The following is a 25,832-nucleotide window of genomic DNA, read 5'->3' as shown; positions in this document are numbered from 1 at the left end:
AGAGAAGCATACAGCAGCAGCGACACTTCAACCAGAGATACAGAGCTACTTTCCAGGGACAAGATCTGCCAGCCTACCGAACCGTACGACGGGGGCTAAGTCTGCTTCCTATTCGGAAGCTGTAATGGCTGCTTTACCAGTGTCAACTCCCGTAGTGGCTACAGAAACTATCTGTGCTTCTATCATACAGCAGACTACACAGGAGCAGAGACAGCAAGTTGGTGCACTGATACCTACCAAGGAGGGAGAAATCAAGGCCCTTAAAGCTCTCCTCTAGGCATTACCTACCCGTGCTGATATCGAGACACTGATCCTTCGCGTGGAGGAGATGCATCGTAAAGACTTTCAAACTATCCAGGTAGAGGTACAATCATTGGCGGGTCTCTACTGGAGAAACAGCATCAGCCCTGTTGGAGAGGAGAGTGGCTCAGCTTGAGCAGACAGAGGATCAGCAAGCTGTACAGGCTCTAGCACTACAGCTGCACCTGGAACAGCTTGAGGACCGGAGCTGTCATAACAATCTACGGCTGAGGGGGGTCCCGGAAGATACAGGTAAGAAGACTTTACAATCTATAGTATTGAAAATATACCAACAACTGGTGCTCCCGGTGGCCCCCCAGGACCACAAGTTTGGGAGGGTTCATAGAGCGCTGGGTTCCAGCTCCACAGATTTAAAAAGACCTAGAGACATTGTATGCTATATGCTTTGCTATACACACAGAGATCATTCTACACAAGGCGTGGGAGCTGAGAGAGATTATTTTCAATGGATCCCCTATAAAAATATTAGCAGATATATCGAGGAATACTTTGCAAAGGAGAGCGTTGCTACGTCCACTACTAGACAAGATTAGGCAACTAGGGGGCACATATCGGTGGGGGTACCCCATCTCCTTAACCGTAAGGAAAGGCCACTCATCTTTTTTCTTGTCTAGCCCAGCAGACTTACCTGGGCTGTTTTTCTTTCTGGAGACAGAGGCAATTCCCATTCCCAATTGGCTAAAAACAATCCCGGGACGAATACGACGAAGGCCTGCTGAACTACGGAGACTAGACCCAGAATCTCAAGGATTAAAAGAGCAAAGAAATCAACAAGAGACTCTGGTAGAAAGCTAAAAATGGAAGAGAAATATGGAAGGACTGTGAGGAAACCATAGAATTGGAGGGGGAGGAGGAGGGGGAGGAAGAGGGAGAGGGAGAGGGAGGGGAAGGGAAGGGAAGGGAAAGGGAAATGTGTTTTTTGGCCAAAGGGGCTCCTATTTTCATTTTTTTTTTTTGGGGGGGGGTTCTTATTTTTTTCTCTCTCTCTCTCTCTTTTGTTCCTCCCCCACCCCCCCCTCCTTTTTTTTTTTAATCTATGGGGGAACAAGATACCAGATCTGGTTAGGATTGATTTCACTACTTCCCTTTTTCTCCGCTGATTGTGAGACCCACAAGTACTCAAACAGAACAAAAGTGGGATTGGAAATGGGGGGAGGGGAGGTATTAGGATTGCTGTAAGTGTTTTAGTTATTTTTTTTCCTCTCATTTTTCAGGGGTTTTCTTTTTTCTTTTGTGAGATTGGGGACAAGGGTTTTATTTTCCATAGTGTGAGAAGATTATTTAAATGTATTAAGACTATTATCACTTATTTATTTATTCTGTCTTTTATCACTATATGTCACTTATGATTATACGAGTAAAGTAAAATTCAAATATTCAAGGTTTTCCCCTAAGACAGGGGGTAGGATATGGTGGTGAGAATATCACATAGACAAAAAGTCACTCTATATTTATAGCACGAAATAAGATACAATACAATATGACAAAGAGGTTAAGGGAGTAGTTGTAGGTAACTACAAATCTCCCCCTAATTTTTTCTATTATAAAAGCTCTCTTTTTTTACCCTTCTCTCCCCCTAGGACAATCTCACATGTGTGTGGAAGTAGATACATAGGGCAGAGAGGTTGGGTCTTTAAGTAGAGATAAAGATATGAGAAAACCCCCATTGATAGACCAAGGAAGAAGAAATGGAGGAAGTGGAAGAAGTCTTTTATTTAGAGGTGTTTTGACCCTCATATGTTAAACTATATATTTTATTGAATCCAGTTTGTTCTTTCTTCCTCTCCTCCTATCTTCACAACTTCCATTTTTTTCTAATTGTTCCTCCCCTATGTAAATAAAATAAATGAATAAATGAAACAGGGGCAACAATGATGATGTTGATATTGAAATTTTGTGTCAAACTGGTAAAAGACATTCTTTTTTTATTTTTTATTTTTGCTGGAGGGCAAAAGTAGAGAGCCCCACAGCTTGGACATCTCAGACCACTCTCCCAGTTAGGCCTGTGCCTACATGGTCCAGTAAGACCAGAAGAAGGTGCTTTCCTGAGGGTAATTAGTGGAGAGGAGGAGTGATATCTCCCCCCCCCCCCTTTTTTTTTCTTCTATTTTTTCTTCTTCTTTCTCCCTTCCCTCCCTCCCCTTCCTTCCCCCTCCCTATTTTTTTCCCTTCCTCCCTCTTCCCCTATTCCTAAAATGGCGCTGGATAGTATAGTAGTGATGTCTCTGAATGCTAAGGGTCTTAATATACCCGAGAAATGACGTATGCTACTACATGATCTGAAACATTTCCGTGTTGATATAGCTTTTATTCAAGACACACACATTTCAAGACAGACAGATTTCAATATCTCCAAAACAAATTTTACCCATTGACATACCATGCTACTAATTTGATGGCTAAATCGAAAGGGGTCTCGATATTAATTTCTAGCAAAATACCTTGGCGCCATCAAATATCATTGATAGATCATACGGGACAATATATTTATATAAAAGACCTCCTGGGGAACAAGCAGATGACACTGGCAACAATCTATACTCCCAATGAAAATCAAGCCTCTTTTTTTAGATGAGGCATTAGAGAAGCTTCTGAATTTTGCAGAGGGGCAGTTGATTCTAGGAGGAGATTTTAATATACCTTTGATACCATCGACAGATACCTCCACGGGGATATCATCCATTCCTCCTAGCCAACTGAAACGTACTGCAAAATTATTTCATAAAGCTCAATTGATTGACGTATGGAGATTGCAACATTCCGGGGAACGAGATTACTCATTTTATTCACCCCACATAAAATCTATACCAGGATAGATTATTTTTTGATTCCCCATACCTGTTTACATGCAGTCCGGGCTACATCCATAGGAAATATTACATGGTCAGACCATGCCCCTGTATTCCTGACTTATGATCTGACAGGAGCTCAGACATCTAGATATCGCTACTGGCGACTTAACAAAAGTCTTTTACAGATACCAGAAGTCTTAGAGGACGTGACTAAAGAGTTGACATTGTACTTTCAGATGAATGCCCTACCAAACTGTGACCCAGGAATTTTATGGGAAATACTTAAGTCAGTTCTTAGAGGTGTTTTTATTAAGCATGGGGCTCGTGTTAAACGAGAACGAATGAAACAGCTTACTGAATTACTTGATAAGTTAGCAATTGCGGAATATAGTCATAAACATGCTCCTAGAAACAGACTTGGCGGTACTGAGGAAGCAAATTACCGACTTGCTTCAATACAAGGCAAAAGCAGCGTTACAGTTTTGCCGTAGGATGAACTACGAATCGGGTGATAAATGTGGGAAAGTATTGGCAAGAAAAGTGAGAGGACAAACTGTCAACATATATCCCCCAAGTTGTCAATGAGAACGGCCAAAAAGTAAAATTTACCAATGCATATCTCCCAGGAATTTAAGGAATTTTATTCACACCAATATGATCTAGCATTACCTATACCGCCCCGATCTCCTATAGATAAATATATTCAAACATCTCAAATGCCGAACTTAGCCCATGAGATATGTATGGAACTAGATGCCCCAATAACATTGTTGGAACTTCAACAAGCGTCAGGGTCTATGAAATCAGGGAAGGCCCCGGGTCCGGACGGGTTTACTGTACAATGCTAGAAAAGACTATTTGAAATATTAGGCCCACGCTTGATCTATTTAGTTCGATCAACTCTGGATCTTCATTCGCTAGGGATACTCTAGGAGCCCACACTGCTGTGATATATAAAGAAGGTAAGGACCCTATAGGCCCATCTCACTTTTGAATGTAGACCTTAAGCTCTATACTAAAATCTTGGCTACCCGACTGTCAAACCACTTACAAAAATTAATCCACTTAGATCAGGTTGGATTTATCCCGACACGTGAAGCGAGGGACAGCACTTCTAAAGTGCTGAACCTACTTCACGTGACCAAGTCCACTAAACTACATGTGTCTTTTTAAATACAGATGCTGTGAAAGCATTTGACCGAGTAAGATGGCCATTTATGCTCTCCGTACTCAGACATATTGGACTTCGGGAGGTGATGATGAACCGGATAGCCAAGATATATTTTAAATCTGACCGCACAGGTTAAGGTGAATGGGGTTCTCTCAGAGTCTTTTATAATTAGGAATGGTACCAGGCAGGGATGCCCACTGTCCCCTCTTTTATATGCCCTTATCATGGAGCCTTTTCTATCCATGATCAGGCTAAATCAGGATATACAAGAGTGACAGTGGGTAATACACAACATAAGGTCTTGGCTTAAGCCGATGACCTATTATTTTCTTTAACGAATCCAGCAGTATCCTTACCAAATCTCCTTAAACAATTTGATTTATATGGTGCCTTATCAAACTTGAAAATCAATTTTTCTAAATCAGAGGCGATGGGGGTTGCACTGCCAGTACGAACTCTTATACAAGTCTGAGGAGGCTTCCACTTTAAGTGGACTACACTTGCCCTGAATTATTTAGGCACAAAAATGCCAGCAGATTTAACCCGTACTTATGAGCTTAATTTTCCGCCATTACTTACAGAGTCTAGACTGCTATTAGATAAGTGGCACGCCAATTTACATTCTTGGATCGGTAGGTGTAATTTAATAAAGATGTGCATTCTGCCAACATTTTTATACTTATTTCAGGCTCTACCGATACAGATACCGCTTTCTTATTTTAAGCAGGTGCAGGCATTGTTTACAAGGTTTGTCTGGGCTCATAAGAAACCACGTCTTTCACGCACCTTATTAACCTTACCAAAACAATATGGTGACTTGGCGTTGCCAGATGTCAGGAGATATCATCAAGCAGTTATGGGTGCAAGTAGAACAGTGCCAATCCACAATATCTTTGAGGAGGGCGTTGTGGTGCTGGGGTTTTGTGCCGCCAGATTTAAAATCTCATCCCTTGATAGGGAATACTTTGAAACAATGCCTACACGCTATTACATATGCGGAACAAACAACATCTCCATTGACCCCGATAATTGGGAATTCCAAATTTATACCAGGCCTTTCAACCATGCAATTTTTGACTCTAAGGGAGACTGAGCAAACTATTGCATCACAGTTTGTGACGGGAGATAAATGGCCTAATATGGAGGAGCTGACTGATCCCGGGGGCCCCTACCAATTTGCGTTCTGGAATGCAGCTCAATTATATTATTTCCTTCAGACTATACCAGGCCCACAGGCATATACTAGACAACTGACTAAATTTGAGGAGCATTGCTCGGGAACAGAACCATTGTTTCACAACCTCTCAGGGATGTACAAGTTACTTAACTCCTAGGGAGCAACCGGAACTGGCCTGTGTGTTAAAATGGAGTACAGATTTGCATCACACTTTACTGATTTACAAATTCAAAATATGATTGAGCTTTCCTATAAATCTTCAATCTGTACCAAAGTACAAGAAACCAATTATAAGATATTTACAAGATGGTATATGACACCTAGTCGACTTCATGCTATCTTTCCAGATGCGTCAGAGCATTGCTGGCGATGTGGTACAGATAAAGGGACGATTCTGCATATATTTTGGACGTGCCCTAAGTTGACTTCTTACTGGGCAATGGTTCAAACAATTGCCCAGAAATGTACTAATTTTCAAATCCCGAATGACCCGGCGTTCTTTTTATTACATATTACCACTATACCAACGAAAACATATAAAAAATCTGTCCTATGTCATTTACTAAATGCAGCTAAATCCTGTATACCTTTGATGTGGAAACAGCAGAATCCACTGACCACAGCATTATGGCCGAGGAAGGTGGAAGACATTAGAAAGATGGAGGACCTGATATTGACAGCAACTGATAGACAGGAGATATATAAAAAGACATGGACCTCTTGGAATTATTTTATTAATTCAGAAGAGGGTAGCTCCCTCTTAGGGCTGTGAAAGGTGGATATGAGTCTGAGTTAAGAGAGATGATAGATGTGCGATCAAAGAAACATCAGATGCAATACTAAGCGCCATTTTCGGAATCCTTTCCCTATTTATTTACTTTTTCTCCCCTTCCCTCCTCTCTAAAACTTCCCTTCCCTCTTCCCCCCCCCTTCCCTTTCCCCTCTCCCCCCCCCCTTTTTTTATGTTATATCTCCTCTTGTCCTCTATCTAGATTTGTTTTTTAAGTTAAAGTATACAGAATGAAGCAGAGGTGCTTTGTCACATAAGGTGATAAGAAGCAGGAACCTAGATTACCATAGCAGTGAGATAAGGGGATACTTAGATTTTTGAGTTTTTGTATGTATAAATTTAATATATGTTAAGTTTCTTTTGTAATATATGCTTATTATTTTAGGAGACTATGATCTCCCATTCTGTAAACACTGTTATAGTATGTATATACAATGCATTCCTGAAAAAAAATTAATAAAATCATGTTTGAAAAAAATAAAAATAAAAAAGGGCTAGATACATCCCTGGGAATTAGAGACTAGTTAGTATAACATCAATAGTATGCAAGCTCTTGGAGCGGATGATAAGGGACTATATACAAGATTTTAGTAAAAAAAAAGGGTGTCATTAGCAGTAATCGGCATGGATTCATGAAGAATCGTTCTTGCCAAGCCAAACTATTAACCTACTATGAGGAGGTGAGCTGCCATCTAGATAAAGGAAGGCCTGTGGATGTGGTATATCTGGATTTTGCAAAGGCATTTGATACAGTTCCCCATAAACTTTTACTGTACAACCTAAGTTTAAAGAGACCCTCTACCGCAACTAATTGCTTAAACTGATTGTGGACCACATCCCTGATACATGGAGTCAAAACATGAATTCCTCAAATTGGGACTTTAAACTGGGCCACAAACAATTTGATGGTAAAAAAAAATATTCAAAATTGATTACACATTGATAATATATAGCAACATGAACATGGGTATATACGCAACAAACACAAATATAGGGAGCAGAGATGGAAACCAACTGCAAGGAAAAGCCCAGAGCTTTTTCAGACAGAACGACCAACGCGTTTCGAATAACAAAATGCAGATCTTCTTCAGGGTCAGAGGGATTGTGGGTTCCAGATCTGTAGCTTATATCTATGATAACAGAATGTATAACATCAGGGGTATGCAGAGATACACAATATGCATAAAAACATATACATGTATTTTATATACATTTTAAACATTGGAACAGTAAAAGCACAGCTGAGCATCCTGACCCCAAATGTTGATGCTCCACCCATAAAGACAAAACATAACTCAAAAATGAAAAGAAAGCTATGTCCGTCAGAGCAGCGCACAAGCAACAGAAAACGTGAATGATGTCAACTAGGGGACCATATATTGTGGGTTGGTCTTATTATATAACTTAGTGGTATAACTCTAGGGAAAAATGGAACAGCCAATTAATTCTGATGAAAACTTCCAATGAATACACCCCCTTTCCCTGTACACCAACCTTTTACACCCTTCCGAAATTGCACAAAAGTCTGTCACACCCATCAGGGCGTCCCATCATTTCCAGCAATGGCTCTCTGACGGAGAATCTCAGTAAACTCATCGATGGCTACCTGCGACCGCATGTCTTAAGTATTCAGAGTTACATCAAAGATACAATTGATTTACTTCAGCACATAGAGGTTCCATCTGACTCGATCCTGGTAGCCATCGATGCAGAACAGGTAGACAAAATTGGGAGCCTGATCCCCAGTCAGGCGACCAAGAAAATGGGGGGCGTATTGGACTATTACGGTACAGTACACAGAACAATATAGAGAATATATCAATAATATAAAAATGTAATTGATTTTATTGATGCAAAGGACAAATCATAGGTAATATGTTGTAGCACAATAAAAAATAAATAAAATAACAAAGACAATAGGGTCATGAGTTTGCAGTAAGACAATTAATCTCAGAAATATTCCTCGACTAGTTTCGCGGATGAAACCGCTTCGTCAGGAGGGAATCTGAAGATAGCAAGTTCTGACTAAACAGTCTAAACCTAACAATACAGAAAAAATACAGTGAGTTTACACAGAAAAAATATAAAATTGAAAATTAATAATAATATTACAGCATCAAAGTTAAACAATGTAATAAATTGGGGGGGGGGGGAGGGACAAGTCTGCTTACCCATGTCCCAACAGACCCCGAGCGCAGGGCTCCTCCACCCAAGGTAATCTCCCACGGCGACCCGGGGGAGCTGAAATGACGGGGATAGTAAAAATAAAAATAATAATAAGGTAATTGGGTATGTAAGCTCACTGTATTTTTTCTGTATTGTTAGGTTTAGACTGTTTAGTCAGAACTTGCTATCTTCAGATTCCCTCCTGACGAAGCGGTTTCATCCGCGAAACTAGTCGAGGAATATTTCTGAGATTAATTGTCTTACTGCAAACTCATGACCCTATTGTCTTTGTTATTTTATTTATTTTTTATTGTGCTTCAACGTATTACCTATGATTTGTCCTTTGCATCAATAAAATCGATTACATTTTTATATTATTGATATATTCTCTATATTGTTCTGTGTACTGTACCGTAATAGTCCAATACGCCCCCCATTTTCTTGGTCGCCTGACTGGGGATCAGGCTCCCAATTTTGTCTAATTATTCATTCCTGGATGATGGTACATGTAACCTTGCTTACCTCATTATTTTACTATAGAGGCCACACTATTAGATGCAGAACAGGGGTCTTCAAACTATGGCCCTCCAGTTGTTCAAGAACTACAATTCCCATCTTGCCCAGTAATGTCTGCAAATGTCAGAGTTTTACAATGCCTCATGGGATGTGTAGTTCTGCAACAGCTGGAGGGCCACAGTTTGAAGATCCATGATGTAGAGGCTCTATACAGCTCAATCTCACATGACAAGGGATTGGCCTGTATCAGAAGAGTCTTGTTGGAAAAAAGCAGATTTGAACGTAAGTTCAATGAATTTCTCATTGAGGCTTTGGAATTTATCTAGTACCACAACTATTTTGCCTTCAATGGCTCCCACTACCTCCAGGTACAGGGTGTTGCCATGGGCACTTGCTGTGCCCCATCTTACGCCAATCTGTAACTGGGGGGGAACGGGAGTGCATGATTAGTACATCGGACGATCTAGCTCCCTTTCTGGAAAATGAGTTATTGTGGTTCCGATATATTGACAACATTTTGCTTGTCTGGAACGGTCCTGATGGATTGTTGCAGACTTTTGTGTAATACCTTAATACCAATGCATTTAATCTCACTTTCACCATGTCTTCCAACAACAATATGATTGAATTCTTGGACATCTGTATCTACAAGGATGCAAATGGACTACTTTCGAGCAGCCTACTTAGGAAACCAACGGCTGGCAATGGCATTCTCCATGCCACAAGTTTTCATCCAGTGAACCTCATCAAATCGATACCCTTTGGTTAATACTTGCGCATTAGACGCAACTGTTTTGATGGAGGTTAGCTTTAAGAGGTAAGCAAACAGACTCAGGCTCCTTGCTTGTGGCTATTCCCATAAATGCCTCAAGAAGGCTTTTAAAAAAGCTAATTCTAAAACCAGACAGGAACTACTGTATGAGACAAGGAAACAAAAGACTGACAACAACCAAGTACAAATTATTACCCATTTTTCAAACCAACAAGAACGGTTTAAAAGTATTGTGCAAAAATACTGGCATGTTCTGGCACTGGGCCCCTTAGTGGGACCATTTGTGCCAGAGCGTCCATCATTTACATTCAATAGAGCTAGCTCTCTACGTGACAAGCTGGTATATAGTGAATTTAAGGGAGGCCCTAAGGATCCATGCAAAAGGTTTGGTACTTTTAAGTGTGGTGGTTGCGGCTACTGTCAATATATGGATGTTACTATCAAAAAAATTCTTCCAAACAATGTAAAATTTGTTTCGACGCACTTCACAAATTGCAGAACACACGGGGTTGTGTATCTGCTACAATGTGACTGTTTATGCTTCTATGTAGGCAAAACCAAGAACAAATTTTGGCAGAGAGCATACCGCCACATCTCTAGTATGCAATCCGGACCTACCATTAGGACGCCATGTTCTGTATTTCCTTGGTGGAATTGTTCCACACATTAAGTTTCTAATATTAGATAGGGTGCACCCCAGGATGCGACTGGAACAAAATATTGTTACGGAGGGAACAACAGTGGATATATAGGTTGAATGCTACCTTTTTCCCTGGACTCAACGAGACGATCTCCTTCAAACCTTTTTTGGAGGGTTTCGTCTCTGGGGATCCAGAACACCATTGACCACAGTTTGTGTGTAAATGGTGGCCTACTCCTCCTTTTCCCCGTCCCTCGCACTTCGGGTTCCACAATTCCATTGCCATCTATTTAGACAAATGCTGTTGCTATACCACTCAATAGCAATCTTTTTCCACACAGTTCCCCTGCAAGAATATAGGGCATGTTGAATCAACCAATGGTCCACATTGACCGCTTGGACCCTTTGGGTTAGAGTTCCCTTGTTTTGTCCTTTTGACTTTACTGGTTTGTTCCATCACATGCCCCCCTTTATCCCATGTGTATTGTTGTCCGTTTGTTTTTTCCCCCATTTTTTGTGCGTTTGTTGTTTTTTTTTGTGCGTTTTTTCTCCCCCTATTATTTCTTTCAGGGTCTCTATGTCCGTCATAGCTGTGTGTGCATGTCATAAGTATGGGTATCATCAGCCTCAGTCGTGTTTGGTATGTTTAGTTGATTGTTTTACTTTTGAGACTCAGTTCTCCATCACTTTATTTTTTGGGAATTTCCGGTCATCTTTTTGGTCTTATCGACACTGACCATGCTCTGTGGGTGTATAGACTGGTGGTTCCTCTGACAGTATGTGATATGCCACACAGCACCGCTATATTTAGCGGCGCTTTGCGTCTGCAGTATTTTTTGCTTCACTGGGTATTATGGAGCTGTTTGGCCTGTAGACTGCTGGGATCCCTACCAGCAGAGGGTGTGTGACCTCTGATCCTTTATGTCTTGTTGGTTATTATGAATAGAAAGATGAATAGCAGTTATGGGTACAATTCATTAAGCCAACATCCTTTCCCTATGTGATCGTTTCTAGATCCATAAGGCACATCCAGATATCTGGCTGATGGATACAGCTATCTTTAACCTTTGATGTTCTGGATGGTTTAATAATTTTTGATATACACTCTCTATCAACAAGACCTGCATCAAGGGGAAAGTACTATTCTACCTCTCCTCTATAACTACAGTCTATATAGGTATGTGTTGAAGCCTGCTGTCTTTCGAAGGTGTATTCATTGGAAGTTTTCATCAGAATTAGTTGGCTGTTCCATTTTTCCCTATAGTTATACCACTAAGTTAGACTCTTCTGATACAGGCCAATCCCTTGTCATGTGGGATTGAGCTGTATAGCACCCCTAAATCGATGGCTACCAGGATCGAGTCAGATGGAACCTCTATGTGCTGAAGTAAATCAATTTTATCTTTGATGTAACTCGGAATACTTAAGACATGCGGTCGCAGGTAGCCACCGATGAGTTTGCTGAGATTCTCTGTCAGAGAGCCATTGCTGGAAATGATGGGACGCCCTGATGGGTGTGACAGACTTTTGTGCAATTTCGGAAAGGTGTAAAAGGTTGGTGTGCAGGGAAAGGGGGTGTATTCATTGGAAGTTTTCATCAGAATTAATTGGCTGTTCCATTTTTCCCTAGAGTTATACCACTAAGTTATATAACAAGACCATACCACAATATACAGACCCCTGGCTGATATCATTCACATTTTCTGTTGCTTGTGCGCTGCTCTTACGGACATAGCTTTCTTTTCATTTTTAAGTAAAAATAGGGAGCATATACCACGGTAATAGTGAGAAATAATTGAAGAAATATATATTCTGTAAAGAAGAAAGCTGCGACACATCAACATGCGATAACCATGCAAGGAAAATTAGTATAAAAAGGGGAATAGTTGCGCTAATTAAAAAAAATAAATCAAATTCCCTAAACAAAATCAAAAAATAATATATATGTGCAAAAATACATATGCCCTGAATACATGTTAAATAAATATGAACAATATCACTCTATATATTAGACAACAATGTAGTTTGAAGAAAGTGTCCATATAAATTCATATAGTGCAGACTGATAAAATGATTAAACTAGAATAATCATTAGGTGCAAAGTCCACATAAAGTGCATGAGATAATTAAACTAAATAGATCATTGGGTGCAGAGTCCACATATGGTGTATGTTGAATCCAATTCCACAATGTGTAGAGGAATGAATGGGAATTCAAAAGATTATTCCGCCACCACCAAGAGGGTGAAGGGTGGATCTATCCTTAGGGTGCACACCACAAAAAAGTATGTTCGGGACCCTTACCAGATGAGGTGGACCTCCTATTTGTAGCGAGGTCATCAACGTCTGCAGATATAACCCTCGGTGGGGTCTTTACATCAATCTGGAATGTCCGTACCTCGAGATACCTCCTCCCTCACAATGTCAAGCTTCCGTCCGCTGCACAGAGAACCTGATTGCTGATCACACTCTCCCCGAAGGCTGGACTTTCAGTGGCAGGTGTTTCCCGGAAGACACTGAGAAGGAACGGAAGTCACTTGCAGGAGTTCTCCCCAGGCTGTGGATGGAGAGGATCCGGGCTCCTCCTCAGTGTCTTACAGGAAACACCTGCCACTGAAAGTTCAGCCTTCGGGGAGAGTGTGGTCAGCAAGCGGGTTCTCTCTGTGCAGCGGACGGAAGTTTGGCATCATGAGGGAGCAGGTATCTGGAGGTACGGACATTCCGGATTGATGTAAAGACCCCGCGAAGGGTTATATCTGCAAGCGTTGATGACCTCGCTACAAACAGGAGGTCCACCTCATCTGGTATGGGTCCCAAACATACTTTTTTGTGGTGTGCACCCTAAGGATAGATCCACCCATTACCCTCTTGGTGGTGGCAGAAACATCTTTCCACTCACTTTTTGAATTCCCATTCATTCCTCTACACATTGTGGAATTGGATTCAATATACACCATATGTGGACTCTGCACCCAACGATCTATTTAGTTTAATTATCTCATGTACTTTATGTGGACTTTGAACCAAATAATTATTCTAGTTTAACCACCTCACCTGAATTCCCGGGAGGCCGTCATATGACGGCCTCCCCCGTGTACGCTCCCTGCAGGGCGCGCGCCGAGCGCGCTGTGATCACCGAGTCACTGAGACTCGGGTGATCACCGATCTAAGTAAGGGGCCGGTCCCGGACCCTTACCATGTGATCAGCTGTCAGCCAATGACAGCTGATCACATGGTGTAAACAAAAGATCGGTAATCGTTTTTTTTTTTCTACTCACGCTGACAGCAGCGTGAGTAGAAAAAAAAGCGGATCACCGGCTCAGATGTCAGGGACATCGGTGCCGAAGTGGAAGAGGCACATCTGCCTCATCAGTGCCACCTAACAGTGCCCACAAGTGCCACCTAACAGTGCCCACAAGTGCCACCTAACAGTGCCCACAAGTGCCACCTATCAATGCCCACCTGTAGTGCCAATCAGTGCCACCTAGCAGTGCTGCCCATCACTGCCACCCATCAGTGTCCATCACTGCCACCCATCAGTGCCCATCACTGCCGCCTCATCAGCATACATCAATGAAGGAGAAAAATGACCTGTTTTAAATTTTTTATAACGAAAAAAAAAAAAAAAAAAAAAACAAAAATCAGTTTTTTACTTTTTTTTAACAAAAAGTAAAAACTGCAGAGATGATCAAATACCACCAAAAAAAAAAGCTATTTGTGGTGAAAAAATTATAAAAATTTCATTTGGGTACAGTGTTGTATGACCGTGCAATTGTCATTCAAAGTGCGTCAGCGCTGAAAGCTCAAAATTGGTCTGGATAGGAGGGGGGTTTAAGTGCCCAGTAAGCAAGTGGTTAATCATTTTATCAGTCTGCACTATATGAATTTATAAGAAAGGGAAGGAAGGGGTCAAGAGGAGATCCCCCCAAAAAAAAAAAAAAAAAAGATGGTCCGCTCAAGAACAAACAGTTGAACCTACAAAAACTTTATTGTGTCACTATATGTAGAAACATAATCCAACAACCATGTGTATTTAAAAATAGGGCAGATAAAAGTCCTATTGTGTGCTGGTGGCCACCACAGACATTACACATATATCTCATGCATTCATGCACTCACACTCATCAATTAAAGTCACTAGAGACCCGGGTCTATACTATTTCACTGGAATTCCAGAGCTGGATTGGCTACATAAGTGGGTAGACTAGGTCCTTGTAGGTAAAGTGCAAGTGCTAATACACAACAAAAGTCCCCTCGGATGTGAACCAATGGCTGGTTAGACATATGTATGTGTCAATCAACCAGAGCCAAGGAAGGAAACGGTGTCCTGATTGTGTGGTGAACAATTGCAACTCAAGCAACCTCACATAGAGGGCTTTTAAGGATGGACGGAAAATGGCCATAAACAAAATGCCTCATGAATGTGAGGGTACATTTTAGCTCACCGTCTGACGTCTTCAATGAAGAAGGAGTAGAGCCCAAAGGAGTTGCTGATGGCTGCGTTCGTGTGGGTTTGAAAACACGTTCATGCGGTATTAGCTTGTTGTGGGCATGAGCGGGTTACTTCCTTCCCCCCCCTTTTTTTTTTTTTTTTTTTTTTTTTCCCTGGTTTCCCCCCTCCTCCCCTTCCCGGGAACAATGGCGTATGTACTGGCGGATGAGATTGACTTAGAGATACAGTCTGCGTTTTCTACTGAAACTCCAGCTGCATCCAACCATGATGAGACTCTTAAAAAATTGTTTAAGAATCATAAAAAATTAACTATAAAATTCCTTAATAGGAAATGGGACATTTCCTCATTGAAGTCCCACATTGAACATAAAGTTATTCCTAGAGGGCTGAGGGAAAGAGTAGTACCTGCTGCTCATCTACATACACCGAGGTTCCTGGAAATATGGAAACAAAGTTGTCTCGATCGTGGACTAGCAGTTCTGCACATGATTATCAATGAAGAACAAATACAATTGGATGACCTCAAAAAAGAGATCGATATCAGTGCACAGCTGCTAGAGCCATATAAAAATGATCAGGATTTCAACAAATACAATGACTCGCTCAAGAAGGAGGTTGAAAAGACACAAAAAACCCTTAAAATCACTAAACAAGAGAAATTTAAGCAAAATCTTTTAGATTGGGAGAAAGGAGATATCTTTGACCCCACAGTACCTCGAGGGAGGAGTAGATCACGCAAGGGCAGGAGAAATCGATCAGGTACATCTAGACCTAGATATACATCTACTGACAGTGACCCTGAACAACCAGAGAAAACCGTGGCTTTTTTAGATCAGGAAGGGGACACCATCCCCAGGACAGGCACCCAACCAACCACATCCATGACCAAGACCCAGGCTCAAACCAACAGAGGAAACCGGGGAAAGGGAAAGGAAGGAAGGGAAAATCAAAGGGAACTCAGGTCAGGGCCACGCAAGCTTTAAATAGCGAAGTAAATCAATCTAGTGACCACTCAGAACAAATACAATCTGATCTGAAGGTTGTTAACCTATCAGATTTCCCCCTAAATCACCACCACATTTCACTGCTGCAAAAAGGCCTAACATTCTCCCCCACTACAACGATGAGCGAATTTGAGGTCTTCAAAGATATCAATTTGTTCTTGAGGAAATTAATTTTTAGGTACTGGCATGCAAAGAGGGACACCCAAGATATAGACGCGGACCAACTAGACAAACAAGAGCGCGACTCTCTCGAAGCCCTAATAGCCCTCCTTGATGAAAATCAACAGTGGAACTCAGAAGGGGAAGCCACCCAAGTGTCGCCTAGCTGCCCCCGCCCATCCCAACTGACGATTAAATCCCAAAAAATGCCCCCCCTGTCCAAACATAGACATATCCAGCTCTTTTTGGAACAAGTAAAAAGGGACCTTATGGGGGTCAATTGGGAATATAAAGGATATGACAATCTTAGCCGGGAAGAGAGAAGGGCCCTACGGGAATTAGAAAATGCAAAGGATATTGTTATTAAAGCAAGCGATAAGGGAGGCAACACGGTCCTTATGTCACATACTCTATATGAGGAGCAAACCATGCGCCTTCTCCGTGATGGATCTACATATCTACGTCTATACCAGAACCCCTTTCCCCAAATGATATCAGACTTAAACTTTAAACTTGAACTAGCCCTTGAAGCAGGTCTAATTACCAAAAGGGAACTCGAATACCTCAGAGTCAGTGAATTCAACATCCCTACCCTATACACAATTCCTAAACTACATAAGTCCATTACCGACCCCCCGGGGAGACCAATTGTATCAGCTGTAAAGGGTCCCCTCGAGAGGGTCGGTAAGTACGTGGACGCACTGATTAAAGAACTTGTACATGAACTACCATCATATGTTCAGGACACACGGGATGTTTTGGGGCACCTGGAAGACATATCGATACCCAAAGGTATGTTACTGGTCGGAATTGACGTGGAGTCGTTATACACGTCAATTCCGCACAGATGGGGACTAGCAGCGACACAATTCTTTTTGGAAAATAAATTTCCGTCATTAGCAGGCCAAAATGAATTTATCATTGAACTATTGCAATTTATGTTAGAAAACAATTATTTCCAATTTCTTGGGATATATTACAAACAAATTAGGGGCACATCGATGGGTGCCCCATGGGCCCCATCATATGCATGCCTGCACCTTGGCTTTTGGGAGTCTGAGTGTGTGTACCCCTCGTTGATGTACCTCAGCCACTGTCGTTTGTGGCTGAGGTACATCGATGACGTGATCATGATTTGGGACGGCCTGCCATCTGAATTGACACAATTCATTAATGAACTTAATGACAACGACCGTAATATTAGGTTAACATATACGTATGACACCAATGAATTGCCATTTCTGGACCTTACGGTGTTTGTCAGGGATGATAAGTTACATACAAAAACCTTTCGAAAAGACACAGCGGCAAACACTTTGCTGCTGGCGTCTAGCCACCATCCCGCATCTCTGAAACGGGGTATCCCCGTGGGACAGTTCCTCCGCGCAAGAAGGAACTGTTCAGAGGAGGGGGATTTCCACAGGGAAATGTATGACCTACATGGGAGGTTTCGTGATAGGGGTTACTCGCATACGGACATCAGACGTGCTAGAAAAAGAGCACTACAGACAAATAGATCGTCTTTGTTGGTGAACTCTACTAAAGAAAAAGCAAAAACCTCAAGCCACCCTCCCCTTAGAATCATTACCAAATTTGGTACCCAGTGGGACCAAATCAAAGAAATTCTGGGCCGACATTGGCACATTTTATCTGAGGCCCCCATTTTGGGAAAGCTTGTCAGCAAAAAACCTCTGCTCACTGCCCGTAGAGCTACAAATTTAAGGGATCGCCTGGTACACTCAGAGTACACCCGCCCTAAAAAACGCAGCTGGCTTACTGATCTTCCACCCCTTAGGGGTATGTACAGTTGCGGTAGATGCCATATATGTAGACACGTGGATAGGACGGATGTGTTCGCCAGTTCTGACAATAAAAGACAATTTAGAATCAATAATTTTATCAACTGTACAACCACACGGGTAGTCTATATGTTGACCTGCCCGTGTGGCCTTATCTATGTTGGCAAGACCAAAAGAGAGCTAAAAGTCAGAACTGGCGAACACATCCAAAGTATTATCAACAAGGATGATGACCGGCCACTATCATTGCACTTTCTTGATAAACATGAAGGTAAACCGGATGGCCTTAGGGTTAAGGGTATATACAAGCTTAATTTGCCCCATAGACGTGGAGATTTTGATAAGATCTTATGTCAGAAGGAGAAGATGTGGATCTTCTATTTAAACAGCATGCAGCCTTTTGGATTGAACAATGAATTTAATTTATCCCCATTTTTGGAACAATGACTTAAATATTCACAATCTAAATGTTCCCATCCGAAAATTGATTGGTTCTAACTGAGGATCCACATCTTCTCCTGCCCATAACGGGCAGCTTTTAAAGAAAATTGACTGTGTGTAGTGTTGCTCACGACCATGTCTCTGCTCTCTACACGAATATCAGCGAGTGACATGTGAGACGTAACCTATGCGAGACGGTGGCCCATGACCTCATTCCATCCCAGCTTGCCTCGATCATTTGGCTACCAACCAACTGATTGAATTGAAGCCGCACTGCCCCCAGATTATGAAATTTTCATATTTTAAATTATAATCTGTACAACAGATTATTCTGTTGTTCCATGTGCGGGTAATACCAGTGCAATGCCTATATGTAACTACATATCTGGACTATCCGGAATCACTATGTACTAATTTGTCCTATGCGACTTCACAGGCAATCTCACTGGTAACAATGTTTTTATCCCGTGTGTGGATGACAATACATGGGACGTGAGCTGCCATTTAATCTGGCCAAAGCGATGGTTGGTTGCATATATTCATACTCATTATTTTTATTCCGTGTGTGTATGCCATGCAATTTTTGATCAACTATTGGGACATCTCTGTTTATTGTCAGGATGATGATATGTGTTGCAATTTAATTCGGAACAATAGACTGTTCCCTCTTGCTCCCATATATCACTATTTTGACTATCTTATTATTATTATTATTATTTAGTATATGGTTATATATGCACGGTTTGTTTTTGGAAATGCAGCATTCCTCAATTGGCTTTTATGTATTGATAGCAGTTGCTTGACAAGCCTTTTTCCGTTATTTCATGATGGTAAGAGATGCAATATTCAAATCTGACCACATACACAAGTCAATCAGATTGAATCTCTATGTATCCATTACCCTCAATGGTTTTGTCTAAATAGATGTATGTATGGGTGTGATTGGCACATTCTTGGTGATTGCAATTATGGTCAAGCTATGGTATTCAGGTGCTAATTAAGAAGACAGGAAATTGAACACTAGCCCTCTGGCTATTTAAACATCCAGCTACTGATACCACATTAGCCCTGAGGAAGCTTGGCAACAAGCGAAAGCGCTCAGCATTTGACCCATGTGCAGGTGGCACACAGACTCTCACACTCTAACTACAATATCCTTCCAAATTGGATGTGAACATCTCTAACGATCCTGATCGGAACAATCAAGATTTGGGATATCAGGTGAAACCTCTGCGGTGAACACGGACGCCGAGCGTCTCTCCGGATTGCTTATACCATTGGATATGAGACACTAACAATCTTGACCTTCTGCCGGAGGATACCCGGAAGTAACCCGCTCATGCCCACAACAAGCTAATACCGCATGAACGTGTTTTCAAACCCACACGAACGCAGCCATCAGCAACTCCTTTGGGCTCTACTCCTTCTTCATTGAAGACGTCAGACGGTGAGCTAAAATGTACCCTCACATTCATGAGGCATTTTGTTTATGGCCATTTTCCGTCCATCCTTAAAAGCCCTCTATGTGAGGTTGCTTGAGTTGCAATTGTTCACCACACAATCAGGACACCGTTTCCTTCCTTGGCTCTGGTTGATTGACACATACATATGTCTAACCAGCCATTGGTTCACATCCGAGGGGACTTTTGTTGTGTATTAGCACTTGCACTTTACCTACAAGGACCTAGTCTACCCACTTATGTAGCCAATCCAGCTCTGGAATTCCAGTGAAATAGTATAGACCCGGGTCTCTAGTGACTTTAATTGATGAGTGTGAGTGCATGAATGCATGAGATATATGTGTAATGTCTGTGGTGGCCACCAGCACACAATAGGACTTTTATCTGCCCTATTTTTAAATACACATGGTTGTTGGATTATGTTTCTACATATTGTGACACAATAAAGTTTTTGTAGGTTCAACTGTTTGTTCTTGAGCGGACCATCTTTTTTTTTTTTTTTTTTTTTTTGGGGGGATCTCCTCTTGACCCCTTCCTTCCCTTTCTTATATATGCTTTATGGTCCATTGAACAACCGTTTGACAGCTAGTCAGCTACATACCACTGAGTTATATGATTAATAATGATACGGGTGACATGAGAGACATATTAATTTGATTAATTACCACAGTGGGAGGGAATTCCCCTTCCCCCGTTTGTCACCCCAGAACCTACTATTGGACGACTTTAAGGTGTCCTTCCCCCCTTTTCTTTTACTATATGAATTTATATGGACACTTTCTTCAAACTACATTGTTGTCTAATATATAGAGTGATATTATTCATATTTATTTAACATATATTCAGGGCATATGTATTTTTGCACATTGGATTTTGCACATATATATTAATTTGTGATTTTGTTTAGGGAATTTGATTTATCTTTTCTTTTTTTTGAGTTATGTTCTTTGTCTTTATGGGTGAAGCATCAACATTTGAGGTCATTATGCTCAGCTGTGCTTTTACTGTTCCAATTTTTAAAATGTATTTAGAATGTATATAAAATACATGTATATGTTTTTATGCATATTGTGTATCTCTGCATACCCCTGATGTTATACATTCTGTTATCATAGATATAAGCTACAGATCTGCAACCCGCAAGCCCTCTGTCCCTGAAGAGGATCTGCATTTTGTTTTTCGAAATGCGTTTGACGTTCTGTCTGTCTGACAAAGCTCTGGGCTTTTCCTTGCAGCTGGTTTCCATTTCTGCTCCCAATATTTGTGTTTGTTGCGTATATCCCCATGTTCATGTTGCTATTATCAATGTGTAATACATTTTGAATATTTTTTTTACCAAACTGTTCGTGGTCCGGTTTAAAGTCCCAATCTGAGGAATTCATGTTTTGACACTGTACAAAATAAGGTCTGTCAGCATGGACCAAAGGGTGAGTACATGGATTTAAAACTGGCTGCAGGGGTGAGTTCAGAGGATAGTGATAATAAATGGGGAGTACTCAGAATGGTCCGGTGTAGAAAGTGGGGTCCCCCAGGGTTCTGTCCTAGGACCAATGCTATTTAATTTATTCATAAATGACCTGGAGGATGGGATAAACAGCTCAATCTCATTATTTGCGAACAATACTAAGCTAAGCAGGGCAATAATTTCTCTGCAGGATGTGGAAACCTTGCAATAAGATCTGAATGAATGGGGAAGGCAACTACATGGCAAATGAGGTTTAATGTAGAAAAATTTTAAATAATGCATTTGGGTGGCAAAAATATGAATGCAATCTACTCACTAGGGGGAGAACCTCTGGGGGAATCTAGGATGGAAAAGGACCTGGGGGTCCTAGTAGATGACAGGCTCAGCAATGGCATGCAATATTGCAACAGAATATTGGCATGCATTAAAAATGGGATTTTTGTACTCACCGTAAAATCCTTTTCTCTGAAGTTCATTGACAGACACAGCTCCTTTAATTCTTGACCTTAGGGTTATCACGCCACCTTCAGGAGAGGACTAGGCAGAACATGTAAAACATGTAAAAACAGCAAGACTACATAGCACCGCCCAGGGGGCGGTCCCTATGGCTATAACCCCTCACCCTGCTTCCTGCAGCTCAGTTCGTCAAAAAGCAGTACAAACATAAATAGGAGGGGTGGTTGCTCAGTCAGTCAATGAACTTCAGAGAAAAGGATTTTACGGTAAGTACAAAAATCCCATTTTCTCTTTTGTTCATTGATGGACACAGCTCCTTTAATTCTTGACCTTAGGGACGTCCCCAAGCAGTATCAAAAAAACGAGGGGTGGAAACAGCAAAACATAACTTCACCCACGACAAAAGGAACACCTCAACCGAGGAGTTGCCATCTGAAACGGCCGCCATCAAAACCAGAGGCAACTTATGCATCAAAAGATGCGTTTACAACCAGCTTGTAACTTAAAGAAAGTGTAAATCGCAACCTTACACAGCCACCTGCAAAACCTTGCGGCCAAAGCAAGCATCCGAAGATGCGCTTACGTCAACTTTGTAGAATTTAGTGAAAGTGTGAACGGGCGACTGCCTTACACACCTGGGAGACAGACACTTGATGTCGGAAAGCCCAGGACGTTCCAATTGCCCTGGTGGAATGAGCCGTGACAGGAAAAGGGGGCACTCGCCCCTTTAGGGCATAGACCTGAACCACGATCCATCTGATCCACCGAGAAATGGTGGACGACGAGACCGCCAGACCTTTTTTCGGACCAGCCACGGAGACAAACAGAGAATCTGACTTCGGGAAGGGAGCCGTAGCAGACAGATACACCCGTAGAGCCCGGACCACATCCAGGGAATGTAAGGCAACCTTATTCGGGTGTGTCGGCTTAGGACATAGGGATGGTAAAACAATGTCCTCATTGAGATGGAATGCTGAAACCACCTTTGGAAGGAAAGAGGGCTGCGGATGTAGCACCACCTTATCTTTGTGGATGACCAGGTAGGGAGACTTGCATGACAAGGCCGCCAGCTCAGAAAGCCACCTAGCAGATGTAATAGCCACTAGAAAGACTACTTTCTGAGAAAGGTTTAACAAGGGAATCCCTAATGTTTTCAAAGGGCGGTTTCTGGAGTGCTGATGGTACCAGATTCAGATCCCACGGAGGTAGTGGTGGTCGAACCGGAAGGACTACGGGTCGAACCCCTTGTACAAAAGTACCCACTAATGAGTGAGTCGCCAAGGGATGTTGGAAAAAGACAGCTAAGGCAGATATTTGCCCCTTGATGATGCTCAAGGCAAGTTTTTTATCCACTCCTTGCTGCAAAAACAGCAGGATCCTGGACACTGAATATGTGCGTGGACGCCACCCTATCTCCTCACACGTGGAGATGTAAGCCTTCCACATACGATGGTAAATCTTTCAAGAAGACGACTTCCATGCCCTCAGCATAGTGGAAATTACTGAGTCTGACAGACCTCGGTCCCTTAGTACCTGGTTTTCAACAGCCATGCCATTAAAACCAGCGATGGTAAAGCAGGATGAAGTATCGGACCTTGCGATAGAAGGTCCTCTCGCATCGACAGCCACCAAGGAACATCCTCCACCAGTTGTACTAGGTCGGTGTACCAAGGACGCGGAGGCCAATCAGAATCACCGGAATCCCCTCGGCCTCCACTCTGCACAGTAGACATGGTAGAAGTTTGGGGGGGAGGCATAAATCAGCCGATAATGCCCCCATGGAGCCACCAACGCATCTGACACGTCCACCCAGGGGTCTCTTGTCCTGGACACAAAACTCTGCACTTTCCGGTTGAGCCGAGAGCCCAGGAGGTCCACATCTGGTGTGCCCCATCTTAGGCAAAGGAGCCGGAATACATCCGGGTGCAATGAGCATTCCCCTAGGTCCAGCATCTGACGACTTAGGTAGTCCGCCTGCCAGTTTTCCACGCCCGGAATGTATATGGCCGACACATGTCGGTCTGCCCACTGGAGGATGTGAGCGACCTCCCGTGCTGCGGCCGAGCTCCTTGTTCCTCCTTGATGGTTGACATATACCACTGCCGTGGCGTTGTCTGACTGGATCCTGACCGGACGCCCCTGTAGCCTCCTGGACCATGTGGAGAGGCACCGTCTGATCACCCGAAGCTCGAGCACATTGATTGGCATTGGGATTCTTCCAGTGACCAGAGGCCATGGGCTGACAGTACACCCAAAACCCCCCCCCAACCGGTCAGGCTGGTGTCCATTGTTATCACCGTTCAATGGAGAGGAAGGAACGATCTCACGGACCGAAGGGCCGAAGACCTCAGCCACCAGAGAAGGGAATCCTTGACTAACTGCCTCACCCATATTTGACAATCCAAGGATAATGGGGATTTGTTCCATTTTGACAAAATCTCCTTTTGCAGGACTCGAGTGTGAAATTGAGCGTACGGTACCGCTTCGAAAGTGGCTACCATGAAGCCCAGAACTCGCATGCAAACTTGTCTGAGGCGTCCAACAGTAAGCCCAGGTACTCCAGGCGTTGAGTCGGCACCAACACCAACTTCTTTAGGTTCAGCACCCAACCAAACTCCCAGAGAGTCTGCATGGTGATCGTTACATCCTCCCTTAATTCTGAGGCGAAAGCTGCCCTCAGAAGGAGGTTGTCTAGGTAACCCACGATTGCGATCCCACGTTGCCTTAACAGTGCCAGAATTGGAGCTAACACTTTGGTAAAGACTCGGGGTACTGACACCAGGCCAAAAGGGAGAGACACAAACTGGTAGTGCTCTTCTCCGACTGCAAATTGCAGAAACCTCTGATGCCCGAGGCATATGGGCACATGTAAATACGCATCCTGGATATCCAGGAAGTCCCCCTGATGGAGTGCAGCAACCATGGAGCGAACTGATTCCATCCTGAACCTTTGCACTTTCACAAAGCTGCTGAGGGCCTTCAAGTCCAGGATTGGATGTGCCCCCTCCTTTTTGGGGACTACAAACAGATTGGAGTAGAATCCCTGAAACCTTTCCAGTGTCGGTACAGGTACTATCACCCCGTGCAGGTCCCATACTGCCCCGAACATGGCTTCCCGACGAGACCGAAGTAGAGGTAGGTTGGAGGGAAAAAATCTGTTTGGTGGACAAGAAAGAAACTATCTTGTATGCCGATGAAACCAGTTCCCAAACCCATTGGTCGGACAGCAGGAAGGTCCACCGAGCTGCAGACTCTCAAAGACGACCCCCCCACACGAGAGTTGGGCGGGGGCAAACCTTCATGAGGTAACATTTTTGCTCGCAGACTTGTTTGGCTTGCGAAACCAGGGACGCTTCTGTTTTTCAGCAGGCACCTTGTCGGACTGGGAACGCTTACCCGCCGACCCGGGCAGGAGAAAAAGCCATTTCTGAGTGGAAAAGGAGGGCCCTTGCCTACAGCGTGGCTCCTTACCCTTCCTGGACTGTGGGAGCAATGTGCTTCTCCCACCATTAACATTTTTAATAATGTCATCCAGCGAAGCTCCAAATGGTCTCTCACCTTGGAAGGGCAAATCCGCCAGTGCTTTTTTAGATGCCTGGTCCACAGACCAGCATTTCAGCCAAATTAGGCACTGTAGCACCACTGCTGATACTGATGCTCTAAAGAGCAGGGGGACCGTATCCAGGGTCGCATCACAGACATGCTTAAGGCCATGCACTAACTAATCTGCCAATTCTATGCAGACCGGGGAAGACTGTTGCTTCTCCAATTCACGGTGGTTTCAGTGGGGAGCATCAATAATTTCAAAAAAACTATTAGATAAGCACCTGAACGGCCACAACATACAAGGATATACAATGTAATTCTAACATAAAACACACACACACAGGTTGGACTTGATGGACTTTTGTCTTTTTTCAACCTCACCAACTATGTAACTTAGGTACATGTGATTTTTTCATTTATTATGTTTAACCAGTTCCTGCCCGAGCTATAGCCAAAAGACAGCTATAGCGCAGGCTTACAATGCTGGAAGGGCGTCCATAGACGTCCTCCCATGCTCATGCTGTCCGTGCCCCCAATGCGGCACGTGGACGGTGTGCTCTGTGATTGCCGAGTCCTTTGGATTTGGTTGATCACAGTTCGAGGTAAAGGGCCAATGATAGCAGATAAAACAATGACTACCTTGTGTCTCAGACTTTGTGTCACTCTGTTTTATTCAAGGGCATTAGGCCAATTCAACTACACAGT

At 42.8% G+C, this 25,832-nt stretch overlaps 1 protein-coding gene and 1 long non-coding RNA gene across 4 annotated transcripts in view; one reads left to right on the top strand and one right to left on the bottom strand.

Annotated features, from left to right (window-relative positions):
• The window catches only part of LOC141132419 (transcription factor 7-like 2), a 1,287,046-nt gene that overhangs the window by 612,616 nt on the left and 648,598 nt on the right, over positions 1–25,832 (bottom strand). The gene's annotated exons all lie outside the window — the stretch shown is intronic.
• LOC141132421 (uncharacterized) overlaps positions 1–25,832 on the top strand; it is a 117,971-nt gene that overhangs the window by 3,264 nt on the left and 88,875 nt on the right. The gene's annotated exons all lie outside the window — the stretch shown is intronic.

Source organism: Aquarana catesbeiana, linkage group LG03, assembly GCF_042186555.1.
Source record: "Aquarana catesbeiana isolate 2022-GZ linkage group LG03, ASM4218655v1, whole genome shotgun sequence".
NCBI classification, from domain to species: Eukaryota; Metazoa; Chordata; class Amphibia; order Anura; family Ranidae; genus Aquarana; species Aquarana catesbeiana.
The sequence above is the reverse complement of the archived record's forward strand: the minus strand, read 5'-3'. Positions and strand labels throughout refer to the sequence as shown.